This window comes from Sciurus vulgaris (assembly GCF_902686455.1).
Source record: "Sciurus vulgaris genome assembly, chromosome: 1".
Classification (NCBI taxonomy): Eukaryota; Metazoa; Chordata; class Mammalia; order Rodentia; family Sciuridae; genus Sciurus; species Sciurus vulgaris.
This window is the reverse complement of record NC_136461.1, coordinates 69,509,781-69,531,887: the sequence shown is the minus strand read 5'-3', so window position 1 is coordinate 69,531,887 and position 22,107 is coordinate 69,509,781. Positions and strand designations below refer to the sequence as shown.

General features: G+C 32.5%; 1 protein-coding gene across 17 annotated transcripts in view; it reads right to left on the bottom strand.

Moving 5' to 3' along the window:
• The window catches only part of ADGRL2 (adhesion G protein-coupled receptor L2), a 623,949-nt gene that overhangs the window by 62,966 nt on the left and 538,876 nt on the right, over positions 1–22,107 (bottom strand). The gene's annotated exons all lie outside the window — the stretch shown is intronic.

Sequence of the window (22,107 nt, the reverse complement as noted above, 5' to 3'; positions counted from 1 at the left end):
AACAGTAAACAGAAATTACATAGAAAATGTCATGCACAGATTAACAGCAATATTTTGAAGAAATGTCTTTACTTTGTGGAAATAAATGAATTTCATTACTTAGGGAACATTAATACAAACAAATTATTTATATATACCTTTTCCTTAATCTTTAAAAATAAGTGAGAGGCAGCACAAGGCACACATTACTGATTTTAATTTTAAAATAAATTGTATTAAAAAACAATATAGCTTAGTACTTAAATCTATTAAGAAGAAAAATCATTTGCTAATTGGAAAGATTAATGTCTAAAAGCACAAGCTTTAAAATCAGAAAGAATTAGGGTGTAAGATTCAAGTTGTCTGTTTACTTAATTGAGAATGTAAGCAATGCATTAAATCTTTACCCTTAGCTTTCTCTTCTATAAAATGCAATACCTGTTATAGAAACTGTGTTAAGGATAAAGAGGACAAAGCAGACAAATTCTTCCACGTAATGCCTAGAAAACAAATGTCAACAAATATGAACTGCTACCATCAGGGAAAATACCAATAATGATGCCCCTCATATAAAACGGACATAGATCTGCAAATCATAGAGAAGCAAAACAACTTTTCCTTTTCTGGAGTAATCTCTGTACAACTATTCTTCACTGTGTACAGCTTTAAAAAAAAAAAAAAAAAACAGGCCAAACTATTCATGCAAATTTGTTTCTACTGCAACTCTAATCTTAAATTGTACAATGCGCAACAAATTGCTTTTACTCTTCTTTTGATTATCTTATGCTCATTATTACTCTTTACCAAGTGCAAAGTATGGAGATGAGATTCCATGTGTAATCTATTGTGAGAGGTGTTTTAATCAATAGCCTTGTTCTGCTGATTAAGCAAGGGCTTCTGTTTTGGCAAGATAACATTAGTTTCTCCAGTCATGCTCCAAAAACCATTGGGAATCTTCAGCAGATCATTAGATATGCTACAATAAAGCTTTGGTGCATTTCCTTTTCTTTCTTAAATTACTTCTTCACTGTCCCATCGTTCCCCCGTCACCGATGGCACTGCATTATTATTGTAGCTCCCCTGAAACTTGCACTAGAGCTATGTCTCCAGGCCATAGGATGCCATTTTCAATTGAAGCTTCTACTTGAAAATATAAATTAAGAAAATTTCATTATCTCCTGCCAGGGGCCATTATTCACCACAGTTCTAAGGAAGATTAAAAATGCAAAATCCACCAACTTGAACAAATATTCCAGCATTCAACAGAAAAGCTCTGTGTATCAGACAAAAACTAAATTCAAGTTTGCTTAAATTTGAAATTATCCTTTAAAATCCAACTCTTTATTGAGTTTCTGTTTTCAGTGAAAATTGCTTCAATGATTTCTTTCTCTAATTGGCATCTGTTATTTTTAAACTTCAATTAAAAATAATCATAAAATAGGTCTGATTTTCTTTTTTCCTAAGTTACCTCTATCTTAGTTAAAACTGCTCACATTTTTGAAGATGAAATAATGCTTTCAAGGTGCCAGGATACCTCTTTTCAAAAGGCCAAGTATAAACAGAACATTCACAGGAATATCCACATCCAGAGATGAATTATACATTCTAAATGAACACAATATATAATTAACAATCTATAGTTAAATCATTTAATATGAATCCATAATCTAATTAATGGGAATAGAAATGATATCTACTCCCAAGCCTCACTTACTATACAAGAATAAATTATATGCTGATCAGTATATTTTATTCTGTTCAAATACACGTTTGAATTTAGAAAATTTAGAAACCTTGCCACAAAGGGATGGGTGAAAAAAATAAAGAGAAAAGAGAGAGAAGCTGCCAATTTACAAATTCTTATTGGGATTATATACTTAGCATGTAATAATAATTCAGTGTTTCTGAATGAATAAAATGATGAATTTAAGGTTAACTTGGTTATTTTTGCTTGTAAATACATGCTTAACAGTAAATAAACACCAGATATCCAATTGTTTCAATGAGCTCTATCTGCTTCTCAAAGAATTTTGTCAATTTGGACATAGTTTTATATCATGAGGGCTGATAAGAAACACTCAAAATACAGATTATCTGGTTAAGAGGAAGAGAATATTCTTTAACTTTCAATCATTCCCTATGCACTAACAATTCCAAAAGACCTAGTACTCTAGTCACTATAACACTTTTTTTATTTTACTCCCAAATTTAGAACCAATTTTTACAAATACCGCACATGACCTTAATGCAGGAATAGGCAAGCTTCAATGCAAATAGATTTGCTCAAGCAAAGTAATCAAGTGAACTGAAGGAGATACAGAGAATTTATGCTCAAGGTACAAGGTTACAATCATTCGCTCAGATTTGAATGTTAAATCAAAATTGTTCTATTTTATTTTTTTAATAATGAAATGCTCATATCATCTAAACTTCTGTGGAGCCAACAAAAGGAGGTCCTGCTTTCCTTAAATATTTATTAATCATGGTTTGTGAGTTTAACTAATTGCTAGGTAAACATAACATTAAAACGTTAAATGGTGTGTAATTACTATGGCAAAACAAGTGTCCTATAGTAATGTTCTTATATGTCACGTGAATATGCTCTCAGAATTTAATAATTTGAGAAGCATAAAATTTCTGTCCTATACAATTTAATTCTTTAGGCATTATAAGATATCATACTTTATGCATCATGTAATATTGTGTTACTTAAAATATTCTGAAATTGTTATGAAATACAGTTACTACAAAAAAAAATCAGAGAGGATAATATGCTTGAATATGGGTAAATGCCTGGATACTAAAATTAGGAAAACTTACACAATCATGATTTTATTAGGTTTACAACTATGATTAAATCTTTGAAATTGAACATGCAAAAAAAAAAAAAAAAAAAACCAGAAAAACTTGATTTATTATTTAAATAATAACCACAAAATGTGATTGAGAATCACTACTGACATCTAAACATAAATCTATTTTTCTGAAAAAGGAAGTTGTGCATAAGAGAAATAGAAAGTCCTTCCCCCATAATGTATCAGGCAACCTAAAGCCAGTCAACTGAAGCCTGACAACAAGATCCTGTTCTAGTTCATTTCTAAAACGTTGTCATTCTATTTTTTCAGATGTTGAAAACAGGAATAACACAGAAGTAATATCTTCCATTATCATTTTGTACCGGGGTAAAATATTGTACTAGGAATTATAATCACAAAGCATGTATACTTTAACATCTAAAATTAATCTGCATCTTAGAAACTTCAAATTTTACCTCAGAATTCCACATTAATTGCTGAAATAAGCATTTTTAAATGAAATACTGTGCTAAAAACAACTTTCTATGTTTTAGAAACCTCTGAAATTCCTTGCAGTTTTTACTGGACCTTGGGGTCAGTTTAATGCAAATGAGGCTTGACTCACTCAGAATCTTATTAATCCTGTACAAAATCTCTTGTTTGCAGAAATGCACATTCAACATAAATGTGCTTGCTTTTATGAGCAAAATAAGAAGTATTTATTTACAAAGCATGCCACTGAGACTAAGTTTCATTCACTGGGTCATCAGGTCTAACTATTTAATGAAAGGAATAAGAAAATTTAAGTAGAGAAATAAACAATAAAATTTTAGGATATTTTTAAAAATACTGCATCTCTGCCCAAATTTTCAAGACCTCCACTTTAAAAAAAAAATATATATACACACATATGTATGCATGCATCTATCTATCTATATGTGTGTGTATATATATATATATATGTATGTATGACCTGTATCAGTTAAGAACAATTATTTATAAAAATGTTAACCTACTACAGTTTGCACTTGCAGAAACTATCACATTTTTAACAAGGGAAATGGGAAATCGCTATGGGATGCCCTAGTTAGATTAAATTAGCAAGAAACTTGTTACCAGACTATATAAAAGACACAGTGTAATAAGACGTGACCTTGCAGAGCCTTGGAGCCAATCTGTGATGTTTTTCCTTCCTATAACCCTTGCTAATTATCTGCAAAGTTACAGACCCTTTTGTCGTGGGTTATTTTTCATCAAATTGTGAGGGGATTTTGGTTTCTAAATATTTAATTAGTTTTGTTATGATATGAGAATTGTTGTACATGCCAAGCAGTTCGATTTTCATACTCTATTCCTTCTAATTATCTTCAGATTTAGATTGGTCATCCTGAATCTTTTCTGTTTGTAATTATTTACTTCTTAAAGATCATTCAGTGAAGAAATATTTTCACCCTTATGGCTCTTCTTTTCCACAAATGGCTTTTCTGGTCCGTTAATTACCCGCTCAGAGGATTAGAGTTTGAAATAATGCAAAAGAACCTGCAACTAAAAGGAGTTTTAGAGGGCAAAACTGAGTAAACTAGATTTGTGTTGTTGCTATTTTAAATTCATATTAAAGATTACTCCCTTGGTTTGGATATGATTTTGATAATAGGAAAATTATGCCATAAAGACTTTTTTTTTGACTCTCAAGGTATTAGATGGGGTGCCATTTGGTCAACATTATAATGAATCTAAATAAGACAAACAAATTTCTAGCCTAATTGATAGCTTCTGTATTTAATTTCCACTTTTACAGACCTCACTGTGATTACAGCACAGTGACAATGTTGACAGACTTCTTATACAAATCAAAGGGCAGAAATAAAATCATCCTAAGGCTTTTGGAAGTGTGAGTTTTTTAGAATGTTGCACCTTTGCAAAACTTAGAAGTATAACTCAAAGTATTTAATCCTTTCAGGAAAAGTTTCTTAGTTTTTATTAAAATGACTATTCTATTTATACATTTTTGTTTTTTTGTTTTGGGTTTTTCTAGTGCTGGAAATCTAATTCAAGGTCTTACACATGCTAGGTAAGTGCTCTACCACCAAGTCACAACTCAAGTCACTTACTTTTTTGAACAAGAGTCAAGAAAGCACTGCTATTCATTAACCAAGCTGAATTTTGCATATTTTGAGTACTTTATTTCTTCATCAAACATTTTTCAGCCAACTATACTCTTCTTCTTATTACTTCCATCTTAATTTACTTTCCTCACTCAACTTCAATGTTGTTTCAATAGTAAAATATTTCACAGTTTTAAAAAAAAAAAAAACCTACGAATATCTTCTATTAAAGGGTAAGAAAGTATAAGTAATAATATCTTAATATGAAAAGAGTTAATAAATCAATTTTGCTTGGCACAGGAAATACAGTTAATGTTTTTCCAAAGGTAAACACAGGAAAAAATAAATCTGAAAGTTGTGTTGGGCAAGTACTTTGCATTAAAAAATATTACATGACTCTCAACTTTAACTTTGTATCCGACAAAAATCATGATCTATATCTCCTTAGTTCATTCTTTCCAATCTAGAAAGAATACACCTTGTCATTTCTTATTGAAATTCTATCCTCCTGGTCAAATTATATCCCATCTCCCCAGGATTTTTCATAAAAAAAATCTTCCCCCAATGTAAAAATCTTATCAGCAAGAATATGCTAATAACAAGCATGAGTGTTAATTTTAAATAATCATCAAATACAGTACTATCAAATTCTGGCCACAAAACCTTGATGTCAAGAAAAATTTTACTTAGGAAATCAAATGAGATTAATCAAACTATGTTATATGGACGTACAAATATGGCATGATGAATTCCACTGTTAAGTGTAATGTACCATGTAAAAATGTAAATAAGAAAACAAATAAAAAACTGCTTTGGATTAGAAATGGAGATGGAGCTGGACCTGGAAGCGTGGTAGCTGAAATTTTGCTCCAAGATACTCCCTTTACTCTCCCTTCCCCTTTACCCCACTCACTTACTCCTCAGCCTGAGGGTGTCTCCAGGAAATTGATTTTAAAATCACTTATCTAATATAATCCTTCATGAATACAGATAAACAACAAAGGCCTAGAGAATCTGACCAAATTACCAAAACCACACCCTACAGAAAAGCAACTCTACTATACCAACTATTCCTTGTGTCCAGCTAAGTACTGGTTTTCACAAAAAGCATCCCAGGAGGTACAATTTTTTCATGTAGATTTTGAGAAATTTGAGATCCATGTAATCTAAAACCAAGCACAATAATGAATTACTATAGACACTTCTTAAATTATATTTTCCTTCCCAAGAAGATGCAGTTGAAGGACCCTAAGTACCTAAGGTGGGAAACTATCAGCGCTTAGGATGCTATACTTCTAGTCTAGCCTGATGTTTTCCAGTTCCCAGGGGTGCCCTCTGCAGAAACCCAAGATCAGTCACTGCTCCTCACATTCTTGAGGGAGCTTGTGTGGAAACACGAACGCAAGCCACACACAGCATTGCAAGGCAGATGGAAGAAAGCTGGCAGCAACTGTGCTGGCCAAACCGTATGCACTGCTCTCCTGGCCACCAAGCATGAAATGATCTTTCCTTCCTTTACTTAAAGTAGTAAAGGTCAACGTAATTAATTTGGCAATTAATCACATTCTGCTTTTTGTCACCTCTTCTACATTTTGCATTTTAGTTATTAAACTTACCAAGTATTTTACATGTCTAGGGTTAAACTATATGATTCATATGTACTGGTTCATATTATTTCTCAAACACACCTAAGGGGGTTGGATACTTTATTGGATGAGGTTTCACACAGTGACCTTCAGTTGCTTCTAGGACCTTAGTTTTACCCTTCTCTTAGATGTCAGGCTTCTTTTAAATCCATCCTAATGCCTTGTTCTATTTTCAGCAAGAAGTACTTATTCAATAAATACTGTTTAAAGTGGAATTCTTATTCTGCTCTATTTTAATCAAAAGTATTTTAAGGAAAGAACAACTCAAAATGTCTGTGATACATACCAGTTACCATTTCCTTAAAATATACATATATATGTATATATATATATATATATATATATGTATTGCAGAAATTTTGTATAGATATTTACCTGACTATTCTGTAAGACCAGAGATGAAAACGATAAATGCCAAAAGCTGGATACAAATTCCTGAGGTAGCCTGAGCAGCAGAGTAGGTGTGAAAGATGAAAAAACAATCCTTAATACTCATAATCTGAATATAAATAACAAAACTCATCAGAGGCTTATAAAAAGATGGATACTTTGTGGTTCAGACACTCTCAAATTTAATGGAGACTCACCTGACTGATAAATATATGACAAATTTCCCTGGCTTACTTCTGATAAATCAGAACTAATCTTTAATCATGACAAAATATTCATAATCTAATCCTTTTATCAAATTGACTACCACTGCAGGAGTCTCATGTGTTTGCACAATTAAAAACCCCATGTTAGCTGTATATAATAAGGCATTACATTTGATGCAAATCCTTTTCTATTGAAATAAGTGCCAAGCTGACAGCAGGAAGTAGCTGATAAGAAAGCAACAAGGCATTGCTGATGGCATTCCTGATAACTGAACACCAACTCATAAGCATTCAGTCTATAGCCTATTTCCCAAAGAGCTCTTTTCTAAAAAGCAGAGATCAAGGGAAGTATCCTTTTGCTGTATCTCAGTCACAAAGGCAAGAAATTATCTTTAATAAGAAAGAGAGATACATAGATAGATACACAGACAGCAGAAGGGAGGGAGGGAGAGAGGAAGGGAGGGAGAAAATACCTGAAAATTTTATGACCACCTGTGATTCTGCTACCAACAAAAGCAGTAGAAGGCAATATCTGTTCCTATAATCTAGAAGTATCTACAATTGTGAAAATAGTAACACCCTAAATATGCTACATTTAAATAATATAAAAGCAGAGAAAAGCTAATAAAATGCAGAGAAAATGTGTGCTCCTGTTGTCTGCCATAAAAAGAGCTCTTTACTGCTTCAGAGTTAGTATGAAGGCTCTTGAGCCCCACCGCCATTTTCTGTGCTGACATTACAGAGTTAAAAATAATTTTCAAAATATGTATGTTGCACAACTATTTCATAATTTTGAGAAATAGAAAGAACACAATCTTTCAAAGACCCTTTCCTCCTTAGTTTAAATGCTAAAGAGAATGTATAGCACTCTAAAGGAGGCAATTGATGAAGATGCTCCATAGAAAGTACAGAAGGGTGAGCACAGGCACTGAACAACTGCACTCTGACCTCAGCACGCCCTCAAAGCCGCATTTCCCCATCTCGGGTCACTGCACACCAGGTTATGAATGTTCATTGTATTTTTAAGGGAGATTTGGTATCTTAAGTATTTCTGTATGTTTCTCCCTTCTTCACCAGATTATATTGTCTTTGAGGGGTCAGATACTGTTCTAAGAAACTCTGAAGCACATGCCATGCATAACACTGTACTCAATCCTAAAATTTATTAGCTCCATAAACATCAGTCTGCACTCTTGCAAATATACATTATTGTTGGTTGTTCACAGATACCTATAGAGTGTTGGGTATAGGAGCATGCACATTACAGAACACAGTAATCATTTGGTAGCATAAATTAGTGAATGAAAGGTGAAATTTTCAGAAGCGAAGCATGGTTCCATTAACTATATGATATAAGCCAAATTAAAATTTTCCTGATTTACTGTTTGTAAAAGTGATTTATATATTGTTATAAAAAATTCAATGAAGGCAAAAAGCTTTCATTCAATATTATACTCCTAGCCTGAATTAGCTTCATATCAGTAACTTGTCTGAAAGGCTCAGTTCATCAGAACCTATAAATGTTAGGCTCAAGTGCTTTAAATATCGCAAACAACATGTGCAGGCTGGGGACTACAGGGCTGTGTGCTGTGAAGCAGCAAACACTGAGCTCTTCTGAAAGCTAACATGCACTCTTATGCCACAGATCTAAACAGAGTAAGCATATTAAATAATGAATGACTAGAAAAACATCTTTATCACTGCAGATTAAAGACATTACCATATTGTACTCTATTCAGCAATTTCAAGACTTTCACATCTTAAAAGTTACAACTAAATATGATGTCTTAATTTAACAAACCGAATTTGAGATGGTATAGTTTAGACTTAGTAGTGTTACAACTTTTTATTAGAAAAAAAAATGTAATACTTAAAGGACTGTGCTCACAAATAACATTATGTATTTTACGTTAGGAATCATGATCAGTAAGCATATTTGATATGTCATTATTAAGAAAAGAAACATTGGAAGATCTTGCTACAGCTCTTATCTTTGACCCTTAAACTTTTCCATTTCAGCGACCTCATTAATGTCAAAATGCCATTAGAATGTCTGACCACTTTTAAATCTTTATAGCCTAGACAAGGCAAAATCTTTTGGGTCTAATCAGGAATGCATTCTTTTTGTACTTAACTAAAAAGCTTGATAGAGCCACAAAGGTCAGCATAGCACTTTTTTTTTAAAAGAAAATAGTTGACATGACGTAATAAATTTTTAGAATGCAAAAAAAAAATCAGTTTTAGATCTGAACTGTATAATTTTTTTAAAAATTTAATATTCCTTTAGTTGTTACACTTAATGGCTAGATTTCTAAAATGTATGTATTCAATATCACTGGCAGGACTTGCTTTTTATATTTAATATTAACACCTTTCTATGGTTGAGTAACAGATTTGGGATATGAGACAGAGCTCTCCAGAGGCTACTTGCGAGTGCCTTAATCAGAGCAGCCACTGACAGATGCAGATTTAGGTAGAGTGAAAAGATGAACTCCATGTAGGTGCAACCAGAGCCCAGGAAATCCCTTGGGGAGGGAGTTGTGGAGTTTGAGAAAGTCTTTAGAGATTCCTGAATGAAACAAAAGGATGAAGAGGCAACATCCGGCATTCAAAGAAGGCTGCATCTGGGGAGAAGGTTTTAAGAACCTACCAGCTCTGGTCGTTCCTGCAGAGGGACAGCTGTGAGCCCATCAGAGGGCAAGTTTCCCAGCAGCTGGGGGAAGAGTGCCAGATCATGAAAGAGAAAGCTGGGAGGCACACCACAACACAACATGGTCATGGCAAGAAGTTCCATGAATTGTTCCCAAAGATGTTCTAATACCATGTCTCATTTCCATGGTTTTTATTCTAGTTTATCTTCTTGTACACACTGACATGTCAATCCTGTTTACTAAGCGGTATTCAATGAGTTTCCTATAGAGCAATGAACCTTAACAGGCAGCTTTTAATTGGCCCACATAGGAAACCACATTACTATTAATTCCACAGCTACAGCATAAAATAAAACCATTGCTTCTCAAACTCTAGAGCAATTAGACCTCTCGGCTATTTGGCTAACTCTGCTTCATGATACCCAATGCAGTTAATTATATTTTTTGATGTTAATAGTCTCTGTCAGTCTCAAGCTTCGCTTCGCTTTGATGAATATTTAAATTATATTTGAATAAAAAATAATCTTGGTTACATTTCACATTCAGTAATCATCGTAGTTTAATAAAGGTCTCCTCATCAAGGGTTGAAATAAGTGGCAATGTACATATAAATGTCCTGAGTCAACGTATCAGATAATATATTTGTTATGACCATTGTCTCTCTCTCTAACATACCTGTTTACACACATTTTTAAAAGATATAATCTCATTCACATAACAACCTACAATCAGATTTCAAAAGTTAGTTAAAACATTCCTTTAAATTACATATATTGAAATCCATAAATTAATAATGAGGATATCTTAGGACTAGGCCATAATATACAATTCAATGTACAAAATAAAATCATCAAGTAGCGAAGAGTCCTGGGAAGGCCAGCAGATAGTTTCTCATCTCTTCTTTATATTGTTCTCACAAGTTCCAAGAATAATAACAAAAAGAAAACTTCGAACTACTAAACAAGAATTGTAAAATAACTTTTATTGAATAGATAAATGTCTTGCTGTCATATACTTGATAACCTTGTAAACATTTTTTTCATTTTTTAGTCTCTCTTCTCCCAAATCCTAACACTTTGAAATATAAATATATCAAATATAAATATATCAAATATAAATATATCAAATCTATGAAATAAATATAAATATATATATGTAAATATATATAAATATATAAATATAAATAGATACAATAAAATTTCCCAAAACACACTTCTCCTATGAATGTGCCATGGACACTATTTCAATTTCTCAAAACCATTACCTTATAAATTTAAAAGCAGGTATGGATTTAAGTTTAGTGGAGTCTAAAGCTTATGAAACTTAGGCATTTCTAAAACAAAGCAGAAAGATTAGGAGTAGAAAATCAGAAACCAATAGGTATTTCTGAAATAAGAAAATAACAAGAAATGAGAATTAAAAAGCCAACAACCACAATAATCAACAAAACCCAGAAAACTGGAGTAAGGTTTTTATTACATAATTGTCTGGCATCCTTTTGTAATACTTTAATTTTTTAGCTGCATACTGTAAGATTTTTATCTTCAAATAACAGTTTCATAGTGTCACTTTCTACAATGTTCCCTTTCCTCAGGGGTGGCTAATCAACACTTTCTTTCTTTTTTTTTTTTAAATTGATGGCTGGATACATAAAATTTGCACCTACACTGCCATGTCATACCAGCTGCACTGCCTCAGCCTGTGCCCCACAAATACTGGTATTCTGATAACTTCTGTTTTATAGAATTCTCATTAAAAGTGGAGGAAAGCACAGCATGTGTACAACTTTAAGTACTAAAATTAACATGTGCTCTATGTAACCTATGCACTCCATCAAGGATACATAGGATAAAATTTCTGCTTTGGTTCTGTATGTATGAAAACCAAATGGTTCCTTAATGTCTTACACATTTAATGACTGAATGATTTTCCACAGACTAGCTTCTGACTTGATATACTAAAAATATTATTTTTTTTCCACTTCTCACCTATCCCAGGTGCCACAGGACACATTTAAATTGCAACATGACATCTAGCTTTGCACATTTATGTCACGATCAGTAAAAAAGTATAAGGAGTAACAGGAATATGTTTACAGGCCGTTTCTTCACCAGAATATCTAGCAATAACTAAACTATACATGAGTGTCTACAAACTACATTAAAAATACCCCACTAAACTCAAAGTGAATTTATCACAAACTGAACTTCCACTAAACAGGGCCCCAAAATACTACTGGCTATTCTTCAGTCACCATAAATGTGGGAAAGTGTCACAGAGAAGTCAGAGAATTAAACCAAAATCTTAAGGGATGCAGTTAAATGCTGTACTTTTGCCAAGCACACAAAAAGCACATGGGCCTGTGAACCAATGCTTCAAAAGAGGCCTGTGTATGTGAATGGCTCTGAAACCTTAAGAATCACCAGCTCTGTGGATTTAACAAGAATCCACCTCAGAGACAGAGTAATATTTTAAGAAACTACAAGTGAGTTCAATAAGAATGTCAGATCTGTGGTCTGGAAAAAAAACAAACAGAAAGACCACACATACAGCAACTCTCATTTTAGGTGCTCCGTCAAGATCATGGGTGGTGTGTTGTGAGAATTCTAAAACTATGCATACATCATGTTAAGAAAAACTGAAAAATCTGATTATTAGTTATATAATATCCTTGATATTGATCTATATGAAATAAATATTGAAAGATTACAAGCATTTTTCATATTTTTTCACAAGGAGATTTCTCTTGGAAATATCCAAAAGAGATATTAGCACTACAAATAGTTGTGGAATAACAAACAGAACTTAAAAAAAAAAAAACTAACAAGATTGCTATAACGTATTTGAGAAAAACACTTGGTAAATTAAGAAGAATGAACCATTAAAATCTGCAAGACAGATTACTAAGTATTAGTAAAATGCCATCGGAACCTAAATTACTCAGAATAATTTTCTTTACACAATGTATAAATTAGAATATTAATACTGGGTGGGTTTTTTTTTGCCCCTGTTATGTTGTTATTATAGTCTATATGCTTACAATTTCAGTATATGATACACAGAAATTTAATTAGAGCATAAGAGACAATTTAAACTATTTTTATGTAACAATAGTAAATCTATTCACTATTTATAAAATTAGCAGAGAATTATTAAGAATGACACTAATTCAACAGCTACCCTTCTCTTATATTGTTAATAAGAAAAAATACAGGGATTTGGGATAAAACAATGACCAAGGATGTTTGCTCTACCAAATAATATATGGGCATTTTATTTACATAGAAATCTCATTAAGTATACAAAGATAATCAGAACGAAAAAACTGCCAATTTTAAACTGGCATGGTGGAATATGCCTGTAATACCAGCAACTCAGGAGGCTGAGGCAGGAGGGTATAAGTTTGAAGCCAACCTTGATAACTTTGTGAGACCCTGCCTCAAACTAAAACATAAAAAGGGCTGAGGATGTGGCTTTGTGGTAGGGTGCCTCTGGATTTAATCTTTAGCACCACAAAAACAAATCCCAAATCATATTTTGTTACTATTCATTAAATAATTAAATGTACAAATAGTAAATGCATATTCAGACAGTAAAATTTATTCCAAATTTCAATGTATTCATGTATTATTTTCCCAGTAATAAAAATAAATTTGTGGGCTGGGGCTATAGCTCAGAGGTACAGAGCTTGCCTAGCACGTGTGAGGCACTAGGTCTGAGTGTGGGCACCATAGAAAGATAGATAGAAAGACATTAACAACTGAAAAAAAAGTTAAATTTTTTTAAAAAATTGTACACCATACTAAAAAAGACTTCTAAATTCTTAAGAGAAGTTCCAAGACACTCTCTCTCACTCTCTCTCTCTCTCTCTCTCTGTTTTGGAGGGGAATGGGTTGGATTGTTGGGGTCAAACCCAGGGTCTTATGTGTGCTAGGAAAGCACCCTACCTCTGAGCTACATCATCCCCAGTCTATTTGTTCCTTTATTTAAAACTGGCAGAAAATATACATTATACTTTAGTGGCACTGGCCTAAGCGAGTGTGGGGGATTGAGCAAAAGAAAAAAACAAATTCAAAGCAAAATTGATGACTGTGCTTTGACTTGAAATTCTAAAATAAATTTCATTATTATTCTCTACAACTGTGGTTAAAAAATACCATTTTAGAAAGGATGCTTATAAGACAAATTTTTATTATTAACAGTATGACATCACAAAGCTGGTACATACTAAAAATAAATCACATTTAGGTACAAAATACTCAAGAGGGTGTTTGAACATAGTCTTATGTAAGCAGATTCTGTGTGCTTTCATTTATAATTCAATAATTTTCCTTAGCTAATAAATAAATTTATTTAAATTTTAAACATTTGATTCAGGAACATGAATTAGGGAAATAAAGTTTCTGTCAATCAACTTATTTATATTTATTTATACTTTGTAAATATAAATCAATACTTTTGTGTACAGCAGGGAATGTTCTAGGTGAGTAAAAATACTACAGGGTAGAGGACAGTATAGGTACTTCAGAAATACCTGTGTCATCCCATTCATAACATTCATCTTTCAAATGAGAAAGCTGGAATAAATAATCCTTAAGGTCATGAAAAGAACTGTGAATAGGTCATTATGATGTAGTAAATTTATAGATCAAATGAATGAATTTATAAGTCAAATGTTCACATTTGCTTTTATGGATTGTGATCCTAGTTCTTCACCCCTCTACTTTCAATAATAAAGACAACTATGGAAAACAAAATCAGAAGCCCAGTCAACAAAGTTAAAATGAAATATGGCTTTGCTTTAAAAACTAACTTCCCTTACCTTCATCCACCCTGCACCTGTCCAAAAATAAAAGAAAATTCAAAGTTTTAAGGTATTATTCAAATGCAAACCTCTGAAAGTTTCACAGACTAATCCTCAGATTATACTGCAAACCAGTTATATTGGTGTCCTGAGAGAAAATGTCACTGCTTCCTTGACCAATGACATAGGAGGTAAACCCCATATATAATTAGGAAGGACCAGTGAAAACAAGCAATTCACATCTATACGCTTTGGTCTACATTATCTAGTAAGGAAATTGTTTTACTAATTTTCATTTAAGAAGGAGAAACATCACAGGATTCTGTGATGCAGAAGCACTGATGTGACACTATTTCTTTTTCCTTCATTTGATAAGCAGGGTTGTAAGGGATATTTAGACGATTCGTCTTCTAAGTCTTTTTGTAATTTATTAGTCTTTCTTGCACACTAAATGTGAATCTTTAATATGGTCATATTTTTTACTGCCAATAGTCTTCCTATAATGAGAGCTTAGGTTTAAATGTCCATCAGTAAGTGACATGCAAAGTATGTGTCCAATTAGATATACCAATTTGAGCTTTAATGGTTATTTATTACTATCCTAAGGTTCAAGAATCTATATTAGTACCCTCTCAATTCCTTGGCCAAAGATATGTGGTTGTAATTCCAGTTAGTTGTCTTAAAACAACTCAACAGAGTGAGAGAATTAGTGGAAATCCATCAACTAACTGAAAATAACCTAAGTACATCTCATGGAAATGATGTGTTAGTAGCATCTCAGTTATTTATTTTTCCCCATATGTATTCTATCCTAATGGACAAATGGCTGATAAACCTGACACCACAGATAGATAAAAGCACTTGGGATAAATAGCATAAGGGTAAGAATGTAGTTTCTCAGAAGTAGCAGGCATAGATCCTATGGGAATGAATAAGCGTACTGAACAAATACTAAGAGAAGAGTACCCCTGACTAGTAAGCACTTACAATAATGCAAGAATAAAATATACCAATTCCCCAAATACTACAAAACATCAGCTTGGATGAAAAGACAGATTAGCTTAATATTTTCCCACTAAAAAAAGCCATTAATGAGTGATCTGAATACCTTAGGAATGTAAATGTAATATTTATTGTTACCTATAAAGAGAGATCTGGAAACATGGAAATAAACTCTCTCATATGCCTCTGGCTTGGACACACAGCTTCTTTATGAAGACTGAATGATCAATAAAAAAAAGTTGAGAGACTTGTATGTCAAAGAGAGTACACACAAACTTAAATCTATAATCATGAAGTCTGCTGAGAACACCAGCAGAACTGTGACTGCGTTTTAATGAATTTTCTTGGCTGAATTCTGAGGAGCTTTGAAGTTCATCACTTTTTATCGTAAAATTGTGCATGTGTGTGTATGTGTGTTTTCAAAGATCTTCTTTTTTAAATATTTTACAAAATTATCTATAAATATCTGAGAATTAAAATCTAAATAACTGAAATTCAAACTTATTTAAGAATACAGTTTCATAAAATTTCACTAAGTTATGAATCACTCAAGGTATAGACAATCTCAGGTTTCAGTCCCTGTGGCAAATAATTCAACCCTTTTTCAAGGGCTCATGATGTAAGAAAAATTATAATATGTTGCCACTTCCTCCCTTACTGTTTTAAAAATCAGTAAGAATACACATGCAGTGATGAAATGAAATGTACTTCTAAAATGACAATGATTCTTTAAATGTAATGAAAGGAAGTTAGAATATGATGAGCCCCACATTTTCTCTACAGTTCTAACTGGTATTCAGTAATCTTTTAAAAAGAGAAGCCATTGCCTATTACCCCATTCCCTCAATAGACGGTTCCCCAGTTACATTCCCTGCCTAGTAGCAGGAACCTGCAGGTGACATGGCAGAAGCAAAGATCACTTTGCATATTATAGCCTGCTTGCTCTTTTTCAGGCAGACTTACTTGTGACCAAAGGCTGAAATTTACACTTAAAATTTTCCAGTCTCACTCTGCATGCACAGCAATGTGAAGAAGCAGAACAAAACAATGTACACGTATATACAATAACACATTCCTTCATATCCTCAGGGGCAAAAGAAAATATCGCCATGTGAATTAGTCTTGGGTTAAAAATGTTAAATAAAATATAATGATCATACATAGAAATGACAGGTTAGGCCTTGAACAGTTTGTAAAGAAAAAAGGTCAAGAACTGAAATCACTGAATGGGGAACCGGAAGGAAACAGATTTATCTGGTGCCCACATATTCAAGCCTACTTTTGTCAGCCCAACCTGTTTTTCACTTAGCTTAAGTTAATTAAATTGTACCTGAGTTCCATAAGCTATATATTTTTCTCTCTCCTCTAGTATAAAAATCCCTGATTTGTGCCTGTAATTTGTAAGTCATGTATTTACTCACTGCCTGGTTCCATTGAATAGATTACTACCTAATTCTTACTGAGTTATGCAAGGTTGATTACTGTTTTCTTGACTTCTATTCAGAAAATCTGCTATCTGAAAATCCTAAGTGTAAGTGTGTGTGTGTGTGTGTGTGTGTGTGTGTGTGTGTGTTAATTTGAGCTATCAAAAAAGAACACAAATCTTAAAAAACATCAAGAAAAATAACAACTCTCTTTTGTACTTCACTCCTGGCTTGGAAGACATTATCCTCCTATGCCAGTTCCATTTTCCTTGAGGGCAACTTTATCTCTACTTCTAAAATGCAAGTGTTCTCTAGGACTTCTGAATGTTCAAACAACATAATACTGTTGGGTGATATCATCTATTCACCTGCAACTATCAATTTTATGCTTATGTCTGCTTCATCTGCATGTTCTTCTTTAACCACTCACGTGAATACCTAAATAACCAAAAGTGTACTAAATTTTATTCAATAAGAAAGCTGGGGGCTGGGTGCTGCTGGGGAGTGACACTGACCAAATTACAGTTATACTGTTTGCATGTATAAATATGTAACAACAAATCCCTTCATTATGTACAACTATAATTCACCAATTTAAAAAATGTGGAATAAAAATTAAAAGGCAGAAACCTAAAGTAGTCATGCTATTATGTGCTAGCCAAATGCAATCTGTGTGTGTTAAAAAATTTAACTAAAAGTTTGTAAGGAGCCAGGCTGATTCCTAACCTAGGACACATACCTTTTCTTTCCTTGGGCAATTTCAAAAACAAATAAATAGAGTCTATCTTTCTATCAATTACACAAAACACCTCTCTACCACAGGGAATAACTGAAGCACCTATTCTTCTCACTATCTTCTTCAGGTTAGTACTTAGTACTTTTAGTACCTCTTTGTACGTACAAAGGTACACTAATGTGCATGAGATGATAAGAGTTGCTCTATAAAAGAGGACACATCTATGCAACTTAACCATACATTCAATATTGAAATATAAATCAATATTTATTGACATACTCAATTTCTTTCAGATCTCTATTCCAAAGTGTTAAAAACTTAAGGACATATTATAAAGTATAATTAAAAACATCAAACAACCCTGCTCACAATGAACAGATTTGCAAGTGAAAAACCTAAATTGTTTGAGAAAAGGAACTTGGGTACAATTTAGCACATTGGTTTAAGACACTTCCTTAGATTGTACTGAAGTATTGCTAAGAACAATACTATTAGAAAATTCTAATTTACTTATTAATCAAATACTTCAGAGTAATAGCAATTTTTGTGAACAAATTCAAGATGTCATAACACTTTTATTATTTTAAGTTGTTCCATAATAATTATCTTCAGAGAGTGCTAAAATTTTGTTTTAAATCTGCAATGGTGAACATTCCATAAATCACTTTAAGAAAGAATTTCATTTCATAGTTTTTAGTATGAGCTACTCGAATATGTAAAAGACAAACATAAAATCTGAGCATCCCTATTCTGAAAATCTAAATTCTGAATTGCTCCAAATTCCAAATATTCAGATGGAGAGTTTTCAGTTTTAGATTTTCAGATTAGGGATGGTCAACTAGTAACATCTATGCAAATATTCCACAATCGGGCATCTCAAATACCTCTGGTCCCAAGCAATTCAAAGTATACTATCAGTTATTAATAGAGCTTCAGCTTTATTCTTTTAAATTGAACAGGAAATAGAAAATACAGAGTGAATAAAAATACTTTCATGATCACAAGTATGAATTACAAGTTAATTTATTTACCTCATTTTTAACTGCTAAAGTGGTAACAGTGAGGAGAGGGATGAACAAACTTGAAATGCAAAGCAAAAATACTATAATTGGTACTTAAATTTGTTGATTTCCATCATTATATGCAGAAAGAGGGGCTTTCAAATTTAATGGAAAAAGTCAAATGTTCTTATTTGCACTTTCCAAAGAGAAACTTCTAATATTAAATAAAACTCTCTCCCTTTACTATATTACTAAAAATCACATTTTTTTGACAAATACAAATTTAAAAATATGCTAAGTTATTATTAGGGGCCCAGTATTTTTTAAAGAGTCAAGTTATTCTACACATTCAAAAATAATTGTTCATAACAACACAGTGACAAAAATGCTGCCCTCCTTGTTTATTTTACAGCTATTCAAAATGCTATCCCAAATGACTGTCTTAATTAAAGGTTCATGTTCTGATATACAGAGTATGGGAAGCTTATAAGCTACCACTAATTTTTAAACCATCTTATGAAACTAATTTTGAAATCATCTTAACTTTGTCTTTTTTTTAAATAAAGCGCTTGTGTTTCAACTGTCATTCTGATTTTTAAATAATTACAAGCCGCCTATACAATACAACTTAAAAAAGGGATTTTGACATTAGTTTTATTACCTTCTTATTGGTGCCAATACAGCATATACTGTGTGAGATTTTGACAAGTGTAGAGAGAACAACTACTTGTATTCACAGAATTTAAATACTGCTAATCCCTAGATCTTCTTAAAGTACTTAAATATCTAGAAATGCAGTCCTGCATTTATAAAATAAATAATGAAAACAATGATACTTTATTTTGCATGTTTCCTATAACAGGTAATGATATTCATACGAGCAAGCATAATGACATGTGTGACTAGATATTTGCTGTGTACTTAAATGTATATAAAACCAGGCAAACAAAGATTAGCTACAATGTACAAACCCATAAAGTCAGTTCTTCCACATTTTTTTGTACCAACTTCCACTGCTTTTACTTGTTAGTCTAGTAAAAACAATCATAAAAAAAAAAATGCTTTACTTCCTATTTATTTCTGGTCTGCTTTTCGGATGCCTAATTCATAACACTAGCACTGAACAAACAGATTAACATGTTAAAAATGACTAGATGGTTGTTTCTGAGTATGAATCTTATTGTCTCCCTGGCACAAGCTGTTCCCCAATTTTGAAATACCAAGTACAAAAGATTCTACAAGTTTAGCATTCCTCACTCAAAAAACTTGGGACCAAAAGCATTTCAGATTTTCAATACTTTGGATTTTGGAATAACTGGATAATACAATTAGATATTATGAGGATAAGACACAAATCCAAACATAAAATTTACTTATGTTTCAAATGCATATTATGCACAAAGCCTGAAGATAATTTTGTACTGAGGTCAAAAAGTTTCAGATTTTGAGTATTTCACATTTTTTCAGGATTTTCAGGTTACTGATGCTCAAGTTGAAGAATGTAACCACTTTTAGTTAATATAAGTGGTTTCACAGATCACAATTCTAAACTTACACAGTTCATAAAGGATTTATGTTTTAAATAAGAATGCATTTAAAACAGTTTTGTTTTTTGCAAATAAGTTTTACCTAATTATTAATAAAATTTATTAAGAATTGAAAGTAAAAACTTCTTGGTGGGAATCTTTCAAAAGGACGCTGATGTTCTTTGGTTTCTTAAAAAAATCTTGATAAGCAGTGTTAGCATTTTAAATAGCAAGTTACTACATAATGTGCTATTTCTGCAGCTAATGAACTAGGGCTTCGTTGAGAAACAAAACTGATCAAATACAATTATCAAAGCATACTTCTCAACCCAGGAATTCAGATATTTTATTATATCTGAAAGCACATGTATATATACACAACACTTAGACTCATTTTCCTACCTTATTGAATGGTGATCTTTTTAAAGTTAGCTAAAGACCAATTTATAACCAATGCAAAACACAGTCCTTAAACATTCAATGATATCACATTTCATATTGACCTGTTTAATTTTCCTACTTGTCAGGGGTGGGGGGAGATTTTATTCTGAACTTTAAGCAAAAGACAATTTGTTTTGTGCCTTAAAAATATCTAGAGCAATGTACAAGGTAATAAAAGAGAAAAGAATTGTGTGAATTATAAAGAATAGAAGCTTATAGAATGCTTACCCTATCTGTATGCTCCTTAAAAATGGAAGAAATTCCCACTTACTATTCAGAAATACGTTCTCCATATTAACACATGTTAAGATTGATGGCACTCTACACTCCTCTAACATTAGGTGCAATTATAAGTAAATGAAGTTCAATCTGCTAGGAAAGACAACCAGAAGGTCTCTGAACTGTTAAAAGGATTTTATCCACACTGTAAATACTCAATTATATACTTTTGTTACTTGAATGTCTTGTTTTACTATGTTTATTCTAGGTATGGATCAAGAGCATGAGAAGACATAAGTCAAAAAAACTGGGAGAAAATATTTGGAAAAGATATAATTGGTTAAAAGAAAAGTAATATTATCCAAAATATACAAAGTAAATCTTAAAACCTAACAATACCAAAAGAAATTACCATATTAGAAAAATGGGCCAAGACTAAATAGACATTTCCATTAGGAAAGACATACAGAGGGCAATATGCATGTGAGAAGATGTACAGCATCGTCCATCATTAGAAAATTATAAATTAAACCAAGGAGATAGATGACACTACCACATACCAATTACAATGGCTAAAATCCAAACACAGTCAATACTAACTGCTGATAAGTGTGAAGCAAAAAGCAGTCCCATTCATGGCTGGTGGGAATCCAAAATGATACAACTACTTTGGAAGACAGCTTGACAGTTTCTAATCAAAGTACATGTACTCTTACCACACACACCAGCAATCACAGTCTTTGTAATTACCCAAAAGGCCTCAAAACATGTCCACACAAAAACTGGTGCACAGATACTTACAGTAGCCTTATTCAAAATTGCCAAAACTTGAAAGCAATCAAAATGCCCTTCAGTATGTAAATAGAAAAACAAACTGTGGTAATGTCTGGTCAATGGAATATAACTCCCTGCTAAAAAGAAACAAGCTATGAAGGAAGAAAGACACCGCAAAAACTTAAATGCATATTATTAAATGAAAGAAGTCCATCTGAAAAACCTATCTATGATTCTAACTATATGACAGCATAGAACTGTAGAGACAGTAAAAAGACAAGGAATTATCAGGAGTCAATGGGAAAGGAGGAAGAAAAGAAGAGGGAAAGCAGTGAAAAATTTTAGGGTAGTGAAACTATTCTGTGTGATACAGTGGTGGACACCTGTTGTTAAACAACTTATAAAACA